The sequence below is a fragment of the Manis javanica genome, chromosome 6 (assembly GCF_040802235.1).
Source record: "Manis javanica isolate MJ-LG chromosome 6, MJ_LKY, whole genome shotgun sequence".
Classification (NCBI taxonomy): domain Eukaryota; kingdom Metazoa; phylum Chordata; class Mammalia; order Pholidota; family Manidae; genus Manis; species Manis javanica.
This window is the reverse complement of record NC_133161.1, coordinates 44,232,908-44,252,509: the sequence shown is the minus strand read 5'-3', so window position 1 is coordinate 44,252,509 and position 19,602 is coordinate 44,232,908. Positions and strand designations below refer to the sequence as shown.

At 41.3% G+C, this 19,602-nt stretch overlaps 1 long non-coding RNA gene across 1 annotated transcript in view; it reads right to left on the bottom strand.

Annotated features, from left to right (window-relative positions):
- LOC108388328 (uncharacterized) overlaps positions 1-19,602 on the bottom strand; it is a 69,354-nt gene that overhangs the window by 37,027 nt on the left and 12,725 nt on the right. The window contains exons 2-3 of the long non-coding RNA XR_012132218.1: positions 14,680-14,754; positions 12,506-12,571 (exon numbers count right to left, since the gene is read on the bottom strand). This is a non-coding gene — a long non-coding RNA (uncharacterized lncRNA). The remainder of the gene's footprint in view (positions 1-12,505; positions 12,572-14,679; positions 14,755-19,602) is intronic.

Sequence of the window (19,602 nt, the reverse complement as noted above, 5' to 3'; positions counted from 1 at the left end):
TAAAGAGTCAGATTGGAATTGTACATTTTCCATGAGGACAACGTGGGTTCACCAAGCCTTTCCTAATCTTATTTATTAGAATGTCTTTGGGTTTATTCCATTCACTTTTACATTTCAATATGCCTTTGCTTATTTTTATTGCTTTTTTTCAGATATATACACAGCAATATTATTTCCACTCTGGTCAATAGTCCCCCTGATGCCAGCCTTCTAGCCATTCTCATCATGGCTAGATCACATTAGATCATTTAATTTCACAGCAACCTCATAAGGTAGATACCATATCATCTTCATTTGACAAAATTGAAAATGGAGGCTTACAGTGACTTGCTCAAAGTCAGTAGATTCACCTTGGCAGAACCCATGTCTCTCTGACTCCAAAGCCAATTCTCTTAGTTACTGTATGATAATATACAAATGTATAGGATCAAAGGTTTGTCTAAGTTATTTATAAAATACCCATATCATGCAGGCATTAAATGATCTTGTAGTTCTTTATTTACTGATATAGAAATTCATGACACATTGATAGATAAGAATAAGTTATAGCATAGTGTGTATGGTATAAATATATGGCTATGCATTAAAATATGTACATATTTAGAACAATATAAAATATATGAAATACATATATATATATTACATATAGAAAAACCTGAATACATGTACATCAGAATATTAATTATCTTTCACTATTAAGATCTAGGATATGTGTGTGTATATATATATATATATATAGAGAGAGAGAGAGAGAGAGAGAGAGAGAGAAGAGAGAGAGACCTTTCTTTTCTAACTTTTTTACACTTAGCATGGATCATTTGTATACATTTTAAGTGATCCTCTTGTATTGGTAAAGATACATGATAAGCTGCTATAACAAAGAGACTCCAAAATGTAATAACTCTCTCAGGTGATTTTGCCATCCTTGACACATCACCTCCAAGGTTACCTTCAGCATTAGTCTTTCCCAGACAGCTGGAGGGAAAAAGAGGGATCAAGGACCAGCAGCTTGACTTTAAGAAGATGAGCCATAAGGTACACAATCACTTGCACTTTTACCTCATTAGCCTAATATCACCCAGAGTAGCAGAGAAGTGTAGTTTCTACTTGGATGGCCACATATCCAGTTAAAATATTTCTATATTGAGAGGAAGAAAGGGCTAATAAGCAGTAGGGGACATTTGTGTACTGTTGGCCACTTAGGAAGTGTGATTTTCAGGGATTCCAAAAAAGAATTCTGTCCTATCCTGTGCCCTAAATCTCCACCCTCCAGGTGGTGCTGGGAGCGTCTCTCTTCCATCATGTGGCATTTGTCAGGGCCATTGCACAGGTTTGCCCTGGACTATAAGGGGACATGACTCCCCAGGACCGTGAGGTGAGGGCCTCCCTGACCAGGAACTCCAATAGCCCAGCTCCCTTTGTCTTTCAGCCTGTACTTCTATAGAAATGAGAGTTCACACTGCCTTGTGAGTGTTCCTGAGCCATCCTTGGGAGAGTAGGTTTTTACTGGCTGACCCTCGGGCAAGGATGCCCCCCATCGTCACACTGGGACCAAGCTGCTCTCCCTCCTTATTTGCACTGCCCCCATGAGTCACATCCTCCAGCCCTGGGCTTCTCAACCGAGCGTCCCAACTCTCTGGGCATCCCTATCAGTCTAGAGTTGTTAGGAAGGACTAGTTGGCACCGATAATTAAAGTACTGAATATACATACACGCTACTGAATCCTTTCACTTTATTTGACTTGATGTCATAATTGGTTTCTCTGATTAGCTTAATGATAAAACTTTTGATATAGAACGTGATTTAGAATTCATCAATTCAAAAATCTTTCAAATTTTTCTTTAAATAATAATGCTTATGTAAAGCAGGAAAAACAACCAACAGGTCCAAGGATACAGACTTCCCCTAGTTTCTGTCCTCAATCCCTGGGTTTTCTCCCCAGTAGGCAGACACTTTGTTAGTTTCTTGTATATCCTTCTAGAGGACAAAGCAGCTATTCTAGTTGGCTGTACACCCTCCAGCCATTGCATCTTTTATTTATGCCACAAGTGGAGGGGTGGGTGTTTGTTGCATCAGAATCTGCCAGGGAGTACAACAAAGGTGCTTTCCGAACTCACAGCCTGCTGTCACTTCTACTGTTCCATTCATTCTCATAGTCTCTGCTCTGTGAGTTCCTTCATGAATGTCCAGGTCAAATGTGGCCAGCTCTCTGATGACCTCCCTCCCCACCTCGTCCTGCCTGCTACTCTGACTCTCCAGGAAGAGTCCTTCATCTCTTCCCAAGCACCGTGCACACACCGGTTCTCTAGCATCTTTCCACCAGAGTCATTACTGGAATGTATGTCTTCCTCTGCCCTTGCTCCCTGTAAGTTCCTGGAGAGCAAAAACCCTTCATTGCAAATCTCTGTGACTTTACATAGAAGAAGGCTTGTCACATAGTAGGGACTCTGTAATTTTTAAAAAAATAAAAGACAACAAATAAAAGACTAACCACAGATGGTGAGTGGAATCTAATTGAGATGTGATTGAATCCCAGGACAAACCCTGGCCAGGCTCCTTCTCAAGAAACTGAATTTCTCACTGCAGCTCTCCAAAGGGGCCTGCTTATTGGGGCTCAGTGTGTGGTCTAGAATCATGGGCACCAACATATTGCAGCACAGTTTTTTAATGATGCCTTAGGTAGGAGGCAGCGCTGTCACATACGACATGGCTAGGGAAGGAGATGGCTCTTCCTCCTCCCACTTGAAAGTTACCAGATATTTTGGAGGAAGATGCAAATATCAGATTCCTTGCAGACATACAGACATGGGCAGAGACATATACGCACTTGGAAATGCTGTGTCTTCGCTAAATATAACCCTTTGTAGCGACAGTATCTCAATAATTTTCAAGTTAAAAGATAAGGAAGGGGAGCCAAGTCTTTCATAATGAATGCAAGCCTATAGCTTTTAAGCAGGCTAACATATGGGCCACTGATGTGAATGTGAATGCAAATTAGATATTTCTGATTGCTTGAAATAAAGTCAGCAGAATCAAAGCCTCACACAGCAAATGGTGCAGATTTAACTATGTCAGTGCCAAGTTGGGAACAAGAGCTCTTAACACATCCTCAGGAGAAAAGGCTCTCAGGCTGGCATTTTGGATGGAGGCCTTTGGAGGAGGGACAAAGGGTTTGCCCACCCTATTGCCATCCTGCTGCTTCTTTTAGAGAAGAGTCTTATGCTTATATTGCACTGAAATAGATTAAAGATCTAGTTTGACCTCTGACCTTTCCAATTTATACTTGGTCACATTTTATCTAGTCTCCTGCCTGCAGGCACGTGAAATCCTCCTCACCTGGCAGCCACTGCCCTAGCTGCTAGAAGTCCAGAAGGGACTGAAACAGTAATTTTATTCAAAGAGATTGCTGGTTTGGGGAGACATGAGATCAAAAATCTCACAGTGGTGTTGTGTTATTCTTGTTATGGTGGCAGTGAATGAGCCTAGAATACCATAAGAGTGCAAGGCATGGGGCACCTATGCTGGGAAAGTGTGTGTGTGTGTGGTTTATGGAAGGCTTCCTGGGGGACTGAGCTATGAGCCAAGTCTTGGAGGGTAAAAAGCAGCAAGCCAGTGAGAGGAGAAGGGACTAGCCTACCGGAGGCAAGAGAAAGGCCCACACACTGTGGTGCACAGTTCCTTGTAGGAGAGAGACTGAGAGGCAGGCAGACTGCGTAGGCAGAGCTCTCAGCATCCTTGCCACCTCATGTGCTTCCCAAGGGCTCTGGTACAAGACCATGGCTGAGATAAGGAGAGGCTTGTGCTGTCTTGAAAGAATGAAGCACCTGCAAAGTAGGCTGTACCATTGCAGAAGACTCCTGCTGGACTCAGGCAGGAAACGTGAGAAGCAGAATTGTCCAGTGGCCCCTGGACCCTTGTCCTTTATTCCCAGGCCTGAATCTCAGTCTCTCTAGCTTACCATCAGCTCAACACTTCTGTCCCCATGTACTAAATACAAGATTCTCCCCACCACTTTCCTACCCTCTGGCCTTGGGTTTCTCAATCTCCCTATATTTGACATTTGGGACTGGATCCTTCTTTGCTGTAGGGGGATGCGAGCTGTTCTCTGCATCGTAGGGGGTTTATCAGCATCACTGACCTTGACCTTGACACACTAGATGCCAGTAGCATCCCCCCCCCACACACACCAGTTATGACAATCAAAATGTCTCTGGATATTGCCAAATGCCCCTGGGCATTGGGGTGGAGGCTGATCATCCACAGGTGAGAACCTGTGCTCTAACCTGCATACGCTAACACACTTCTTCCACTACGTGCTCATTTCCCTGCTCCAGTGTTACAGTGTGTCTCTGATGGGGTTTGGGGGTCTCATGTCACCCCCTCCTCTTTGGCCAAAGTGCTACCAAGGGTGGACACCTAGTTTGAGTACTACAATTGGAGTACTTCCGAGGTGCTCTCACTGGACCAGAGAGGCTCTCATTTTCTTCCAGTAGCAAATCAGAACATCACAAGCCTGGGAGCTGTGGGTGGCTGTGTAACCAACCATAGCCTTAGCTTCTCTAAGAGTCAAGTTAAGGGACAGAGAAAACATGAAGCAAAATTCTGGTGGCATTTGAGCATCTTGTGCTATCTGCCCTGAGACCGGTGGTTTGCCTCCAAGAGCGTTACACTCTCCATTATCCTGAGTATGTGTAAGCTGTGTTTGAGTTGCTAACAACCAAAGCAGACCCGATGAACGCATCATCCCATGGTGAGGAAAAGTCCAGTCCAAAGAAAGCCTGACAAGTCAACAAGATGAAGAGAGTGAGGTTGTGCTTATGTCAATGTCTAGAGCAGTTATTCTGGGTTGCCCACCCAAGTTGGGCTTTGGGCAGGGCTGCTTGCCGAGAATCATCTTACCAACTGAGAAGAGCAGAGAGATGACAGTGAGACAAATGACCAGGATTCAGTTCTTGTGTGGGATCAGACCTTTATCCCTTTTGTTTGTCCCAGTGAAAGTTTCAACCCCCAGCACTGTGAGCTAATATGATACCCTAGCTTCTAGTTGTACCTCATTCTTCCAGTGATGGGGTGGAGAGGGGACAGAAAGGGCCAAAAGGAGCCTTGAACCTCTATGGGAGATAGCATTTCTCTACTTTTCACTTTTTTTTTTTCTTGAAGACCTTATTGCACAGGCTTATGGTCAAATAGAAATGCAGGAGAGGAAATCTATGTTAGGAAACCTGCTTCCCTTCTTCTGAATTCTCAGCTTTACTCCCAGTATCCCTTGGGGCCTATGGGGTAAATGGTTCAACTCTCAAAACCTTTATCAATGTGGCATCATCTCTGGTATTATATTGCAGAGTGACTTGTTGGGACCCAAATGACAATATATTCCTCTGGGGAGTTAGACTGGACCATGCCAAAGACCCTGGCCTAGCATAAAGAGACCTCAACAACTTCCTTTGGCCCCTTCCTCTTAAGCCCCTGCATCTCAAGTCCTCAATATCTTCCTACTCCAAGAGCTAGAGATGGCCAGTTTGAAGATAAACCCGACAGCCATGGAGGAATAAGAGCAAGACTTTGTCTTAGTGCCAAGGGCAGAAGTGACCACAATGACCTGCCCCAGACCTGCTCTCTCAGGCCCATCTTAGTTCACCAACTGCAGGTTAACCAATCAAAGAGGGTAGATAACATTTCACTATCATTGGCATCGTCATTATCACCACTGTTATTTTTTATTATAATTAATACTTTTTTCATAATCTCTTACTCTTGCTTCTAGGCAATTATTATTAATGTAGTTTTAGTTATCTTCATTGCCCTGAAATGGCTGAGTTGTAGATTTCTGTCCCATTAACCTGAAATTTTCTAAAGTCCATGTTCTCTCAAGAGACTGGGGCAATGAAATGACATTGTTGCTGTTATTTCTTCATTGACTTTTTGCATCACGTATCTGCAGGTATGCTGAAGGCATGGGCTGGAGAGTTAGTCTCCTCACGCACACGATCACTCCATGACCGCCAGGGAACCCCATCTCATCCTGTTCCTTGTGCTCATAAAGGATCATTTGTTGACCTTGATTGAACCTCTGTGTCCTTTTCCTTCCTATGTCCTTCACTTGTGGGACAAACATCCATTGGGAAGGAACAGTGACCTTCCTATTTGGAATCTGAGTTAGAAAATGAAAACCATTGTTTCCCACTGTGGAAACTTTCAAGTAAAATCTCATTGGAAACAGTGGCACCTGATAACTCACTAATTACTTATTGTTCAATATCAAGTAATGGACTTTTTAATCTATTTCCTCTTGATTTTGAATTCAGGACAGTGTTTTAGAGAGTTGAAAGAACCTCCAAGAAGTCTGACCACTGAAAAAGTGGAATAATATCCTACCTTTCCATTAGGCTGTTTTTTTGAATCATAGAACATCCTGAGCATGTAGGAAAGTGCATAAGATGAGGGTTGATTTTATAATAAGTGGAATTAGTGTCACATTAGCCCCAACAGAAACCTGAAATGGGAGACTCAGGGGGATGTATTAGAGCACTTGACTAAGACTTAGAACACTGTTTTTGTAATATGTGTGTTTCTATTTGTTGGCTGCATGATTTTAAACTCCTCTTTTCATTCATATTGACATGAATGTTAAATGAGTTTATTTATATACAAACGTTGAAATGTATAGAGTATGACCCATATATAGGTTGTTAGTGTATGTAGTCATCTAAAATGAAAGTAGCATACATGAGTTCTCAACTAACTTTCTTGGCTTCTTAAGTAATACAGAAAATTCGAAGTTAACTTTCATTCATATGGACAGGTAGGTGAAGCAGAAAACAAGCTCATGTGGTGACAGAGAGGAACTGTCCTTGACCAGATGGATAATGAGAGAGGGGAGCGGTTGGCGTAAGTTGTGTAATGTTCCCAGGCCTCACTGATTCTGGCACAGCCACCTTGTACATTCCCAAACATTTAGGGGCAAACACTTAAATATATAACAAAAATAAAAAAGCAAAGGCACTTGAGAAATATAGTAGTATAACTTCAAGGTTAACTTAGCAAATTAAAAAATAATAAGTGTGGTCTATTCACTTACAGTTAGTATACTAAAATTTTGAAATACCATAAAAATGTCTAAAACTCATTGATTTGAACACTGGCCCAGAAATTGTTCACTCAAGGATGTGAAGTAGATATTGGTGCTCTGTAATTCTGTTTTGTTTTGTTTTTGTCATTTTCAATTACTAAATGTGGAACTCTGAGTGACACAAGAGATAATGATCCAGCCAGCTCATGATCCACGTGGTAAACCTGGAGTACCGAGATGGTAACTGACTTTTCCAAGATCTCACTCTATATTGTCCCACACATGGCTATTGAGCACTTGAAATGTGGCTAGAGAAACTGAAATTCTGAATTTTAAATGTTGCATCATTTTAATTGATTTAGATTTAAAAACCAGTATTCAGTTCAGTTACTGGAAAATTTTATATATGTCTAGAGCAACTTGGCTATGTTAGTCTACTTTTTCAACTGTGAACTTTATGAAATCTAAATACAGATCAATTACTTCCGGGGAAAATTTAGTATCTAAATTGAGATGTGCTGTGAGTGTAAAACACATGACGAATTTCAAGGACTTAGTATGAAAAAATGTAAATATTTCATCAATAAATTTTATATTGCTTGTTAGTTGAAATAATATTTTGGATATATTGAATTAAACAAAATCTATTAAAATTAACTTTACCTGTTTCTTTGTATTTTGTTTTAATGTAGCTGAATAACAGATGTGGCTCATTGTATTTCTATTGGATGGTGATATTCTAGAGAATAAAACAAACGACTGCAAATCTAGCTTTTTTAAAAATTCTGGTCTTGAGCATTCCTCTGAGGCATGCTGCCTCCATAGGACAGTTTTTTGTATCCTCCATTATCTTTGAAAAAGCTGGTATGTGGGCTTTCAGCAAAAAGTATAATAAAAAAAATTAAAAAAAAAACCCCAGCTATCTGGCTGGAAAGGGCTTTCTAGGAAGACAGCAAGGAACAAGTACCAGGAATCTTATCTCCCTATACCTGGACAACAATTGCTCTAGCAGAATCTGTCTGATACAACTCCCTTGGAACTCTGAAGTCTATTAAAGGTTTGCAACTTGCAGGGCAGGTCTTGAAAGGTAATTTGCAGTGAATTTCAGTAAAGTTCAGCTCTTCACAGTAGCAGCTGCCCTTCCACCACCCTCACCCCTGCGGCAGACTGCTGTGCAGGTGCTCCCGCAGCAGGCCACATGCAGCAAGCAGGTGCCAGGGCAGGCAAATAGACCCTGCCCTCCAAGTATCAAGGACCTGTAGTCTCATCACTGGTTTTGATCACAAAAGTGAAAGCGAAGAGGCAGGTTGCCTGTGTAGTTGCCCACCAGGGTTCTCCCCATTGTTGTGAGCCCCTTCCTCTCTGACTGAAGTGACTTTCCTGGGATTTAAAGGGCCAGCACTCTTTCCCCTTCATTTTTCTTTTCCCCTTTCGGACGCCAGATTTTAAAGTCTAGGACATTCAAAACTACATGGATATATGGGGAAAATTAGAGAGTGACCACACATGTCCAGGGAAAGGCCTCAAGCTCAGAAAAGGCCTAAGAAGACCTTAGGTTCACACCTAGGCCGATTCTTGATACTTGGTACAGAGACATCCTACAATAATAAACTAACACAATAACCACAAACACCAAACCCTAAAAAAGGAGGAGAATCTGACTTCCAGATTTACCACATTATACGATTCAAATGCCCAGCTTTCAACAACAAAAAAAATCACAAGGCATAAAAATCACAAACAGGAAAGCACGGCCCATTCAAAGGGAAAAACATCTTCAGAAACTGGTCCCTGAAAAAGGCCTGATGGCAGAGCTACTAGGCAAAGACATTAAAACAACTGTCTTAAAGATGCTCAAGGAACTAAAGAAGATGTGGATGAAGTAAAAAAACCGAGGAATGAACAAAATGCAACTACCGATAAGGAGACAGAAAACCTAGAAAGAAACTAAAATGAAATTCTGTAGCTGAAAAGTACAATAACTGAAAAGAAAAATCACTAGAGGGATTCAAAGACAGATTTGAGCAGTCAGAAGAAACAATCAGTGAATTTGAAGATAGAGCAATGGAAATGATCAAGTATAAGGAACAGAAGGAGAAACAATTGAAGGAAAGTAAGCAGAGCCTCAGGGATGCATGGCACACCATTTAGTAAACTGACATATGCATGGTGGAGTCCAGGGAGTAGGAGAGAGGGAGAGAAGGAGGCGGAGAGCATATTTCACCAGTACGATGGTTGCATATGTACAGAATGGTTGTGTAGCTGACTGGTTGCGAAAGCTCATTGCCATTCCCCAGCATCACAAGAATTATACCACAATTGCTAGCCAAAGAAAAAGATAAAAATTCAAAATTTGAAGTATGTTCAGTGTTTACTGAATGTGTACTACTTCTACACCATTGTGAGAAAAATCACTAGGACCAGTGTAAGTCCAGGATGACCAGTGTATACATACAATGGAATATTACTTAGCCTTAAAGAGGAAGGAAATTATGACATATGCTGCAATATAAACGAAGCTTGAGAATTATATGCTAATTGAAATGAGCCATTTACAAAAAAGACAAATACTGCATGATTCCACTTCCAAGAGGTACTTAGATAGACAGAAGATAGAATGGTGATCGCCAGTGTGCAGAGGTATGGGCGAGTGGGAAGTTAGTTTACTATGGGTAAAGAGTTGCAGTTTTACAAAAAGAAAAGAGGTCTAGAAATGGTTGCACAATATTGTCAGTGTATTTAATACCAGTAAATGATACACTTAAAAGGGTTAAGATGACAAATTTTCTGTTATGTGTATTTTATCACAATTTTTCTTTTAAAGAAAACCTATTTGGCTGGTTTAGATGCTTTGCTTTGCTGTACTGCCTATTTTCCATTGCTGGCCCTTCATTTTAAATCTTGATCTTGCTTTCAGTGTGGTTCTGATAATTGTAACTCTTTATTTCATTAAATTATTATTAACCAAATTCACCTCTCCCTGAAGGAGAATTATATATCACTGCCTCTTAGACAGGCATGACTATGAGAGTCGATTTGACAGTGAAATCTGAGCAAAGGTGATGTCTGTCACTGGTGGGTGGAAGCTCCCGAGCTGTGTAGACATGACATATTTCCTTTTTTTTCTGCCAGGATACTGGGTTGAGGCTATAATGTCCCCTGTAGAGACTGCCCCATCATCTGAGACCAGGAGTAAAGATGACTGGGGCAAGCTGTAGCCACCAGTGATGGATATGTAGAGTAAGAGAGGACAGATCTTGGCAACTGGAAGCCACTGAGATTTAGGGGTTGCTTGTTATTATAGCATAACCTGGTCTCTATTGTTTAAGAATTTGGGAGAAGGCAAGCAGCAGGAAAGGGGAAGAGGAAGGTGGGTTGGCAGTCAGGGAGGTGGGGTGGTAGCCTGGAAAAAGATAATAATTCAAAATTTGAAGTATGTTCAGTGTTTACTGAATGTGTACTACTTCTACACCATTGTGAGAAAAATCATTAGAACCCCTGTAAGTCCAGGATGACCAGTGTATACATACAATGGCATATTATTTAGCCTTAAAGAGGAAGGAAATTATCACCCTAAGAGGCCCCATTGTCAGGACTTGTGTGGGAGATGCAAAGGCAACACCTGTCGTGTGACAGCACTTTCAGCTTCAAATATACCATTTAAGTGGATGTTTCATTCCTTTCCTTATAGAGGTTTATGTGGACTTGACAAAAACTATCCCATCGAAATGTTTTTCACCAGCGCAAGAGGAAGAGCAAAGAGTTTCAATGCTTAAGACCATAGCAGTTAGGTTGACATTGTTTTCTTTTTGGGAATGAAGAGACTCCTTCTGCCTCATATGGCTATGGTAATAAGGTTTTCAAAGGCAGACAGTGCAGTGAGTAAGGATCATGTGGCTCCCACACAAAATTGATTCTGGCCACTAGGGGTTAGGCTGTGCCCAATCCTCTTAATTGTAGAAGATATCACTCATTATTTGGACTCCTTAAGCATGTTCACTACTCTCCCCATGCCTTTTTGAAAATGATATTAGAGGTAAAGGACAGAAAGAAAAAATAGAGTTAGTGACTTGGAGTTTTTTTTAATTGGGCAGGTTTTAATTATGAAAGAAGTAAAAATTCATTTTCAGTTTCAACCATTCAATAGGAAACCAAGTAAAAAGTAAAAGTCCCCTTCTCTGCCCAAAGTGCCCCAATTCTTTTCCTCAGAAGCATTATTATTATAGTTTCTTTTGTCTTCCAGACATTTTCAGTGTCTCTATCACATACAGATATAGCCATGGATATGTTTACCAGTGTATTTGAGTATTATTTTTTCAAAGCATAAATGGTATCATAATCTAGAAATATTCTGTAATTTGCTTTTATCACTTCACAATGATACCTTGGGTATCCTGTCAGCACAAAGAAATCTACATCACTCCTCCTGTTAGTAGCATAATAGTCTTCTGCTTATATGAACTGTAATTTGTTTAACTAATGTCCTACTGATGGGCATTTAGGTTGTTGCTTGTTTTTTTTTCCCCATTATGAAAAATACTGTGATGAACACCTTACATTTCCTACATGTGTAGGAAATTAAAAGATGGAGGTATAATTAAATGGTGCCTTACAATTTTTTAAATAAATATTCCCCAGTTGCATCCCAAAATGTGAATGAGCAAGTCACTCTTGACTTGGGACGTGTAATTTCTTGTTAATTTTTGCTAATATTGTTCATGAGCAGTGATAACTGCTTTGACATATTTTACTTTTTATTATGAACACATTGGAGCTTCATAACACACACTTACTGACCAAACAAACAAAGAGTGAAATGGTGATGGCACTTTTGTTATCTCACAAAGGGGTTTAAACTCAAAGGCTTGTACCTGAAATCTGGAGAATGACTACAGATCCCTGAGAGTAAGAGTCATCACCTATTGATCTCTGCAACTCCAGCATGTAGCCCAGGTCTGGCATGTGGGATATATTCCTTCAGTGTTCAATTAAAATGTGGGTACAATAATTAGAAAAAGCTTGTAGAGTTGGAGACATGGCATTTGGAGTGCAAGGAGTTGAAAGACTAAGTTATAGGCACAGTCTGCTTCGTGGGTGTGTGACCTGTGCCCATGCTTGGAAGGGCCCCAAGCTTAACTTAATGCTTAACTATCACCGTTTTGAAATTCTTAATAGTTTTTAAAAACGGGCCTGCATTTCCATTTTGCAAATTAGGTAGCTGGTCTTGGGTACAAATGGTGGAAATCACAGGGAAATTAAATATTGAGAAAATACTTGGAAAAAAGATGATGTAAGGGTTACATCTGGATAAAAGTGGAAATGGGGCCTTCAGAATTCTTTTTATTACATGCTCTACTTAAACCAAAATAAATGAGTATATACAGTCCTTCTAAACCTTGTTTTTAGATTAGGAAATAGACTGATACCTGCCTGACCTGTGTCAGTAGTGACATTCTGGGTATGATTCCACTGGAGAAGCATCAATTTAAGCAGCTGTCCACCTAATGGAGAAACAAACAATAGAAAAGGAAAACTCAACCAGTTATTTGCAATGTAATTCAGGCTGTAATTATGATAATGATGGTGGAAAGAATTGTAGTTAGTGCTGCATTAAATACTTCACTTGTGTGGAATAAACACCAAGTTCATTTTTTAATAAGTGATTTTTATTTACCTCAATACATAAATGAAAATGGTCATTAAGACTCTGAAATTTAGCAAGTGATAAAGTGGGATTTAGTCCTCTACATTTTTGCCACTTTGTATATATGCACATGTATGTTTATGCATGTATATATCTGTGTAACACAAGTTAACACAGAAGACAGAGCATCATGCACCAAGCATCTTGGGACAGGAAGGAACATGGTAAATTCTGGCTATTCACTGACAAAAGAAACGTCATAAAAGGACAAGGTTCATGGTAGGAAGATCTTCAGTTTGATTTCAGAAGCACGCACAGAGCTGAATCCAAAGAGTCTTTGGTATATCTAAAGGATCTGTAATAGGTAACCTTTTCGATCATGCATTTGGAAATCAAAGAAAATGTCTGGTCTGGAGATGTGAATTTGAAAGTCACTCACATATAATTTGATGACTGAAGTTTTGGCCATGGACCAAACAAAGAAAAATGAGAGAGAGAAGAGGCCAGAGGCCAAAGAAGAGGCCAACTGCAGAATAGGCCTGCTCATGTGACTGGGAAGGGCCCACGGAGGTGGGAGGGAAACCTGCACTGAGTTGAGAATACTGAAATATTCAGGGGGCAGTAGCCAGACTGCGGTGAACTGAGGGTGGACAGGATACTAACAGTGAAAAGGCACACTCGTGCTGTTGCTCTTTCTCTCACTCTGGTTCCTGTTCTTGTTCAAAGATGGTAAGAATCAAGCCATGTGATTCCCCATTCTGCTCATTCACTCTGCTGAGAAAGCTTGAGATGTATTAAGGGTGTCCAGGAAGAGCCCATTTCTCCAGGGGGTGAGGACAAAGGTAGGGCATTAAAGGTGACCTTCCCAGCCTTCTAGCCCTGCTCCAAGTCTTAATCTGGGAGTGGTGTTTGAAGCTGGGGAAGTCACTGAGCAAGTGGGCTTCATTCTTCTTTCAGAAGACAGAAATTCGAGAAGCATTCATTGCCTTACAGAGGGAGACCACCCCTGTGTCTAAGCTGAGACGCAGTCAAGAGGAAGTGTATAGTGGGAGTATGCCCTCCTTGAAAGGCCACGAGCCTGGTGAGCAATGCGCTGAGGCTCTGGAGTTGGTGCAAAGTGTCTTCTTGATTAATGCAAATGACCACAGGTCTCACATTCACAAAATCTAAAATTTAGACTTATGTCCCTTGCTGAGGCAACACACAGACTCAGAAATACACTAAAAGAATTGGAAAGAAAAACATCCAAAAAAGTATAAATCTGTCTCTATTCCTTTTCACCTTGGGCAAGCTACTGAAAATCATTGTGCTCCAATTTCTTTGTCTTTGAAATATCAATACTGGAATCTATGTCATAAGGTCATCTTATGAAAAGATGCACATAAGGTCAGCTATGAAAAGTGCTTTGAGCAATGCATAGCATATATTAGGCACTCAATAAATGTAAGCTGTTATTATTTTTATTACTACCAGATGCTTGTGAACAGTACAATTGCATGACATTGCATTTCTGGTGTGAAACATTAATTTGTTAAATGTAAATATTTTTCAAATAGCATCATTTTTGTGACCCCCCCTTTTGACATTTCTTTGTTTACTGATAGATTGGAGCTTTAATGCAATCTAAGTGTTTTGGTTTATTTTCCACTTCTGAGTGGACCTGACAATGATCTAAAGAGGAATTACATATGGAAAATGAATGTGGAAAGTGGTGATGGCGATTGTATCTCTGCCTTCATAACTGCAAGAGATCTCTGGAATGCTCAGCCTCTGTTGTTCTTTAAAAGGTATGTCTGGTGTTTCTGCCACTTCTGTTGTCACTGTCATTACTGAAAAGGCCAATTCTAGTTGGAAGACTGTCTTTGGACACCTGCCCACATAGGAAAGGTCAGTGCTTAGCATGTCTATAGACAGAGGGAATGCTGAGGGTTGCTTTGCTAATTGTTATATCAAAGAAGAACTCACAGAACTGTAGCTCACAAGGAGAGTGAAGTTTCAGATGCTGTCAAGTAGATCTGGGCTTTCTAGAAACTGGAGCCTCTGGAAAAAAAGGAAGAAAAAACTAATTTGTTCTTGCTTGATGGTCAGGCAGAAAATTCTTCTCATAGAAAAAAGGAATTGCTAAAAGAAGGGATTAATTATTGGACATAGCTATTCAAACCAGATGAATTAATACTTAGAAATTCAGAGTTCATGGAAAACATATTTTAAGAGCAAAACAGCTTTGCTACTTTTTATGTCTGTAAGTAAACATTCACATCAAGTGATGGAATTTCTGGGCACCAATTAATTTCTTTTAAAAGGCACTCTAAATATCTGAAAGATATGGCTGTCTTGGCACCCACCTTGGACTGATAAGGGAACACACATGGGACTTAGCAAAACTGGAGCTTCAGGCTGGTAGAGGGAAGGACTGGTTCACAGTGAATTCATGGAGAGAAATCAAGACCTGGGTGCAGGCAGAGGCCATGAAGGAAGGCAAGAAGGATTCACATTTCAAGGCTCTGAGCTGCGGAGGTCTGCTTTGACAGCAAGGATCTTCTTACGAATACTCTTAACTGCATTAAACTTAATTTGGGGATAGAGGAGATACCAGTGGGGGTTGGCAGAAAACGGCAGTTTTCTTTATGCTGGGACCTCCAGGACTCACTTCATAGAGATTTTATTTATCCAGAATAGGTATTACATCCCCACCTAACAAATGGGAAAACCAAAGCTCAGAGTGTAAGTGACGTATCCTAGGTCACACAGCTGGCGATTTGGCAGGGAGGAGAGGGGCCTGGGATTAACCGCACGTCATTCCTCAGCAGGCGTGACCTTTCCTGCTCCATCCAAGCTGCCTCTTCTCACACAGTTGTGTCCTCCCAGTTTGGATGTCTCTTCCTAATGACACTTGGAGTTGTTTTTTAACCAGTGAATCACAAACACAGATTACATGAAAATGGCTAAATCTGCATCTGGATAAGAATGATCTGCAGTTTACTCTTCAGTTAACCTAAGTGTAATTATTATACCCCTGCTGATGTTGTTTGCCATGCCTGTCTCATTCTAATCAATTAGTTGACCGATAGCCATCTTGGTTATGAAAGGACACAAACAGTTTAACAAGTTAAAAATACAGAGGAATGCAGAGGGAGTGAAAGTAAGAAATGAGAAAAAGCTACGGAAAAGTAGTTCCTATTAGTACTTGGCTGAAGACGTGACTGGCTCTGGGTGGTGGTGTTGCCTCCGCTCTGGTTTCCGGTCTCCCCTCCACCTCTTTCCTGGGCTCCACCACGTGCTTATCTCACGCTGGAGGGCAGCCCACGGATGGTTGCTTCCTGCTTCCTTCAACTGGAGATTCATAACCAATGACAGAGAATGGCCAGTATAAGCTAATATACTAAATTAAAGTTCAAAATTTCCCCCATGTTGTCAAAATATTGGTTTGTTTCCTTCTAATGCCTCTTCTATGAACATGTATAAACATTTTTTGCAGAACTGAAATTACACCATACACATAATTTTATATTCTATTTTCTTTTCACTCAACACTGTATTGTTACAGCATGCAACATTCTATGAAAACAATTTGGAAAACAAATTTCATCAGTTTTTTCTTTTTTAATTGTGAAACATCTATATTCATGTGGTAGACAACTCTAAGGCACAAAAGAATGTGGTCTCTCCCTACACAAAACCCAAACCTATCTCTGCCCCAAACACTGGGCTAAGAGGCTTGCCGGGCCACTTACCATTAGGTCTCTGAACTCCCTCTGGGGCCATCCCCACTCCAGTGCAATGTAGCTGAGCTGCAGAAATGGATGGAATGGGGGTGTTTGTATACAGCTTCTCTGGATCTGTCAGGGACATTTCTTCCTTGATCGCTTGTATTTAACTCTGTGAAGTACTCCCTCCCACTCTGACTGCCAAAGGTCATTTTTGCTGCTTGACCCATTTAAAATGACCATAATATTGTACACTTGGAAAATCTGGCTGTATCTGCCAGTTCATTCTGCCCTTGGGCCTTTGGGTAGGAGGTTTGTGAGTTTACATGAATTGGTGGACATGGTTCCAGGTTTTGGACTCTGTAACCCACTTGGACTGCTGACTGGTATCCTTTGGCAACTTTCCTGCCTCTTTTCACTCTGTAGTCTTTGGCTGGTGCCTGCCTATGGCTTTCCATGTTCTCTGTTACCCTGTAACAGAGATGGAGGTTTCCTCCATCCTAACCTCAGCCCATTATGAAATTTCAGCTCTGGCCATGGTAAGCCTATTCTCTCTTTGCTCCTGTTGGGAAGGAGCAGATTCTAACATTTTGCCTATGAATGCTGTTGGGAGCTCACAACCTACCCTGGGACAAAGCATGAAGTCCCATTCATTCCCCCATTGCCCGTACCTGGAGAATTCAGTGTAGCAGGAAGAAAAGACAGTTACTATCATTGTCCCAAAGAGAGATGAGATGGTGGGGCTGAATTTACATTAGCCACTGCATGCACTGGCAGCACCACTTGGCCCATATTTCATCGCCTGAAACAATTCTGGGGTAGTTCCAGTAAATGTCCAGCTTTCCAAGCCCAAGAGGTAACTGGTGGAGAAAATGAGCCAGCTCGCATGTGGACTGCTCTGTTAGAACAAGGCAGAACGGACGACCCCTCTCTGAAGGCATTCTGCAGCCACGATTCTCTGCCTCCCTAGGACAGAGGGCTGGTAAGTTAGTTTACCACCAAATTCTGCCAGACTAGTAGCAGGACAATTTGTCAGGTGACTTCAGAACAAATCCTTAGACAGGTCCTCTTTCCCTTTCATTCACTGGTGGTATGAATAAAATGGGCAACCTTGCTAGAAAGCATTAAGAACTATGAAATAATTTTATATCCTTTGTCCCAGACATTCTGTATCTAGGAAACTATTGGACAAGTACACAAAGGGGTAACTGGGTAACTGTAAGAATGCTGATGGCAGAGTTGGTCCTGTAAGGGTAAGAGGAAGGAAAAGGAGAGAGAGAAAACTTTGTTGCCCCATAATATGGAATTGGTTATATAAACCATGGTCCATCTATAAATGAAATACTATAATACTATTCAACTTTTAAAAATGATTTAAATGTGGTTACTAGCCCAGAAAATGTTCTTGTTATATTGTTAAATTAGGAAAAGCAGGTTACCAAACAGTATCCTTTTAAGGATATGCACTAAATGTTAACAGTGGTTATCTGTGGGTGGTGTGATTCCAGGTGACTTTTAAAAATTATTTTTGTTTGTGTGCTTTTTTGAAATCATCTACAAAAACATGCCTTACTTCTGTAATTAAAAATAAGAGTCAAGGAGGAAAGTAACTAGTCAAGTAATTGAATCCCCCAGCCATTCTGAAGTCACTGCTCTGTGTGACATGACAAGCACCACTGGGACCCAGACACATCTCCTTGTCTTTGAAACAACACTTTGCCCCCAAATCAGGATGAGCAGAGAAATCTGGATGAGAACACCATACTCACCAGACATCACCTCATATAAACTCTGGGCTTGGCAATCCTTAGCCCTCAGCAGAGGCCCCACCTGGGGGCCAACCCTGAGGAATCAGTTTTCAAGAGCCCAGTGGTAGGTCACCATCTGTTTTGCTAAAGCTTCTGCACAGCGCCACACAGAGGACAATTAAGGGAATCCAATGGTTCTTTTGCTCTTCAGACCCTTTTCTGGTCTTGGGAAAAGAAGCTGCAGTTGTCTCTCAGTTCACTAATGTCCAGTCTGCCCCAACCCTGACCAAACCAAACCTTGCAGGACCACCTGGGAACGTGTTAAAAGTGCACTTCCAAGTGCCCCATTTCAAACGGACTCAGAATCCCTGCAGGCAGAGCCTAGGGAATCTGTATTTTTAATAAGCCTCTCAAAGTGCTGTTCTATCCACAAAAAGCTGGGGAGGCAGTTAGGTTATCCACACCAGCCCCTCTCTGCTTCTCTGAGCCATTAGAAACTCTGATGAGCTTATCTCTTCTTTTTTCTCTATAGAAAGATGGCTGGGTGTGTGGGAACTCAGACAAGCCGAATCTCATCGACAACTTAATGAATTCCTTCCTTCTTCATACTGGAGGACACTGGTGGTAAATGAATAAGCTACTGCCGCCACTCCCCAGGATATTGCAAATAGAGGGGATGCTGGCATGTAAATATGCAGTTACTGTACAGTGTGATGGGAGAACATTTAGAGATCATGAAGCAGAGAAACCAAGGTGTGGCGTCCTCGCAGGCACTGGGTGTGGCACATTCAAACTGGTATGAAAATCTGTGTGCCTGGAGCACCTGTGACGGGAGACAAAGGGCTGCAGAATCAGTGAGGACAGACTGCATCCATTTGACAGCTGAGAAAACAGAGGAATTTGGAGCTTAAGTGATTTGCTGATGGGAATACAGGAAATTAGGATCAGAAATAACTGCTCATCGCTCCAACAGTAGAACCCTGGCTGGGATTCGTCTCTCTCATCCAGTTTGCTATGTTTGGCCCTATAACCCCAGAGAAAGGGGCACTCTACTGCATTAGTTCTTAATTGTTTTGGTACTGGGGATCCCTTTGAGAATCTGATGGCATGTACATATGTATGCACACTTTTGAAAAAATTACAAGGGGTTTATTGAGCCTCTAAAGCACTTCACAGAGCATAAGATAAAAAGTCCTAACACCTAATAGAAGACAGAGAGAGGTGGGGAAGGTAAGAGGGCACAGAACTGAAATCAAGAAAGATTCTCATCATTCCTAGGAGAAAATGCCTTCATGAAGGGCAGAATGAAAGCAACGAAGTGAGGAGGCCATGCGCTGTGCTGCCAGCAGAACATCCAAAGTGATGACAGCTGACGTGCCAGCCATATTTTAGGCTCCACCACGTGCACATTTGTTACTTAGATACACTGACAA